Source organism: Electrophorus electricus, chromosome 1 (assembly GCF_041902795.1).
Source record: "Electrophorus electricus isolate QZ-2024a chromosome 1, ASM4190279v1, whole genome shotgun sequence".
NCBI classification, from domain to species: domain Eukaryota; kingdom Metazoa; phylum Chordata; class Actinopteri; order Gymnotiformes; family Gymnotidae; genus Electrophorus; species Electrophorus electricus.
This window is the reverse complement of record NC_137497.1, coordinates 1,152,710-1,157,500: the sequence shown is the minus strand read 5'-3', so window position 1 is coordinate 1,157,500 and position 4,791 is coordinate 1,152,710. Positions and strand designations below refer to the sequence as shown.

Below are 4,791 nucleotides of genomic sequence, written 5' to 3'. Positions count from 1 at the left end.
CACACAATGATACAACAGACAGGCAAGTGCAAATCACTCACACACACACATAATAGGCAGGCACTCGCAAAACACACACAAACACACAACAGACAAGCACGCGCAAAACACATACACACACACACTCACGCACACAACAGACAGGCACGCACAAAACACACACACACACACACACACTACAAACAGGAACATGCAACACACACACACACACACAACAGACAGGCACGTGCAAAACACACACACACACACACATCAGACAGGCACACGCAAAACACGCACAATACAACAGACAGGCATGTGCACAACACACACATCCAACAGACACACACAAAACATGCACATTCAACAGACAGGCATGTGCAAAACACACACACACACACAACAGACAGGTACGTGCAAAACACACACACACACACAAACACACACACACACAAAACAGACAGGCACGACCAAAACACACAATCATACAACAGACAGGCACGCACAAAACACATACACACACACGCACACACAACAGATAGGCAAGCGCAAAACACATACATACACACACACACTATATACAGGCACGTTTAAAACACACACACACACAACAGACAGGCATGTGCACAACACACACATCCAACAGATAGGCACGCATAAACACACACACATCCAACAAACAGACATGTTCAAAACACTCACATGCAACAGACACACACAAAACATGCACATTCAACAGATAGACACACAAATCCAACAGACAGGCATGTGCAAAACACACACACACACACAACAGACAGGCACACGCAAAACACACACACACACACACACACACACACACACAACAGACAGGGATGCACAAAACACACACAATAGACAGGCATGTGAAAAACACACACAGACACACACACACACAACAGACAGGTACGTGAAAAACACACAGACACACAAACATCCAACAGACAGGCACATGCAAAACAAACACACACACACACACACGCATACACAACAGACAGGCATGTGCAAAACACACATCCAACTGACAGGCATGCGCAAAACACACAATCATACAACAGACAGGCACGCACAAAACACATACACACACACGCACACACAACAGATAGGCAAGCGCAAAACACATACATACACACACACACTATATACAGGCACGTGTAAAACACACACACACACACACACAACAGACAGGCACACGCAAAACAAAGACACAACAGACAGGTACCTGAAAAACACACAGACACACAAACATCCAACAGACAGGAACATGCAAAACACACATCCAAGAGACAGGCACGTGCAAAACACACACACACACACTCACACGCACACACAACAGACAGGCACGCACAAAACACACACACACACACACTACAAACAGGAATGTGCAACACACACACACATACACAATATAACAGGCACGGGCAAAACACACACACACACACACACTACAAACAGGAACGTGCAACACACACACACACACAACAGACAGGGACACACAAAACACACACACAATAGACAGGCACGTGAAAAACACACACAGACACACACAAAGACACAACAGACAGGTACGTGAAAAACACACATCCAACAGACAGGCACGTGCAAAACACACACACACACACACACGCAAACACAACAGACAGGCATGCGCAGAACAAACAATCATACAACAGACAGGCACGCACATAACACATACACACACACACACGCACACACAACAGATAGGCACGCGCAAAACACATACAAACACACACACACTATATACAGGCACATGTAAAACACACACACACACAAATCCAACAGACAGGCACATGCAAAACACACACACACAACAGACACACAACAGACACGCATTTGCAAAACACACAAACACACACACACACACACACAAACACAGCAGACAGGCATGTGCACAAGACACACATCCAACAGACAGGCGTGTGCAAAACACAGACATGCAACAGACACACACAAAACATGCACATTCAACAGATAGACACACACATCCAACAGACAGCCACACGCAAAACACACAAAGACACACACACACACACACAACAAACAGGCACGCGCAAAACACACACACACACAACAGACAGGCACGTGCAAAACACACACACACACACAACAGACAGGCACACGCAAAACACACACAATACAACAGACAGGCACATGCAAAACACGCACACACACACACACACACAACAGACAGGCACATGCAAAACACACACAATACAACAGACAGGCTTGCGCAAAACACACACACACACACACAACAGACAGGTACGTGCAAAACACACACACACATGCACACACATCCAATAGACAGGCACATGCAATACACAGACAGATAAAACAGACAAGCATGTGCAAAACACACACAAACACATACACAAAAGACAGGCACACGCAAAACACACACGCACACACACACACACACACACACAACAGACAGGCATGTGCAGAACACAGACATGCAACAGACACACACAAAACATGCACATTCAACAGATAGACACACACATCCAACAGACAGGCACGTGCAAAACACACACACAATACAAGAGACAGCCACACGCAAAACACACACAGAAACACACACACACACAACAGACAGGCACACGCAAAACACACACAATATAACAGACAGGTACATGCAAAACACACACACACACACACACACAACAGACAGGCATGTGCAAAACAAACACACACTACAAACAGGAACGTGCAACACACACACACACACACAAACAACAAACAGGCACGGGCAAAACACACACACACACTACAAACAGGAACGTGCAACACACACTCGCACACACACAAACAATATAACAGACAGGCATGTGCAAAACACACAAACAAACACGCACACAAAGCAGACAAGCACGTGCAAAACACACACAAACACAAACACAACAGACAGGGACGCACAAAACACACACACAATAGACAGGCACGTGAAAAACACACACAGACACACAAACACAACAGAAAGGTACGTGCAAAACACACACACACACACATCCAACAGACAGGCACATGCAAAACACACAAACACACACACGCACACACAACAGACAGGCATGTGCACAACACACACATGCAACAGACACACACAAAACATGCACATTCAAGAGATAGACACACACATCCAACAGACAGGCACGCGCAAAACACACAATGATACAACAGACAGGCAAGTGCAAATCACTCACACACACACATAATAGGCAGGCACTCGCAAAACACACACAAACACACAACAGACAAGCACGCGCAAAACACATACACACACACACTCACGCACACAACAGACAGGCACGCACAAAACACACACACACACACACACTACAAACAGGAACATGCAACACACACACACACACACACACACTACAAACAGGAACATGCAACACACACACACACACAACAGACAGGCACGTGCAAAACACACACACACACACACACATCAGACAGGCACACGCAAAACACACACAATACAACAGACAGGCATGTGCACAACACACACATCCAACAAACACACACAAAACATGCACATTCAACAGACAGGCATGTGCAAAACACACACACACACACACACAACAGACAGGGACGCACAAAACACACACACAATAGACAGGCGCGTGAAAAACACACACAGACACAAACACACACAACAGACAGGTACGTGCAAAACACACACACACACACACACACACACACGCACACAAAACAGATATGCACGACCAAAACACACAATCATACAACAGACAGGCACGCACAAAACACATACACACACACGCACACACAACAGATAGGCACGCGCAAAACACATACATACACACACACACACAACAGATAGGCACGCGCAAAACACAAACATACACACACACACTATATACAGGCACGTTTAAAACACACACACACACACACACACAACAGACAGGCATGTGCACAACACACACATCCAACAGATAGGCACGCATAAACACACACACATCCAACAAACAGACATGTTCAAAACACACACATGCAACAGACACACAAGACATGCACATTCAACAGATAGACACACATATCCAACAGACAGGCACGTGCAAAACACACACAATACAAGAGACAGCCACGCACAAAACACACACACACAATACAAGAGACAGCCACACGCAAAACACACACAATACAAGAGACAGGCATGTGCACAACACACACATCCAACAGACAGGCATGTGCACAACACACACATCCAACAGACAGGCATGTGCAAAACACTCACATGCAACAGACACACACAAAACATGCACATTCAACAGATAGACACACACATCCAACAGACAGGCATGTGCAAAACACACACACACACACAACAGACAGGCACACGCAAAACACACACACACACACACACACACAACAGACAGGGATGTACAAAACACACACAACAGACAGGTACGTGAAAAACACAGACACACAAACATCCAACAGACAGGCACATGCAAAACAAACACACACACACACACACGCATACACAACAGACAGGCATGTGCAAAACACATATATACACACACACTATATACAGGCACGTGTAAAACACACGCACACACAACAGATAGGCACGCGCAAAACACATATATACACACACACTATATACAGCCACACGCAAAACACACACAGACACACACACACACAACAGACAGGCACACGCAAAACACACACAATATAACAGACAGGTACATGCAAAACACACACACACACAACAGACAGGCATGTGCAAAACACACACACACACACTAC

General features: G+C 45.6%; 1 protein-coding gene across 2 annotated transcripts in view; it reads right to left on the bottom strand.

The window, feature by feature from the left end:
• The window catches only part of LOC145658809 (uncharacterized), a 13,412-nt gene extending 9,603 nt beyond the window's left edge, over nucleotides 1-3,809 (bottom strand). For both annotated transcript variants that reach the window (XR_014124719.1, XM_081718541.1), the window contains exon 1: nucleotides 1-3,809. This exon is cut by the window's left edge and continues 2,558 nt beyond it. The gene's annotated coding sequence lies outside the window, so the exon portion shown is untranslated.
• Nucleotides 3,810-4,791: the final 982 nt, after the last annotated feature.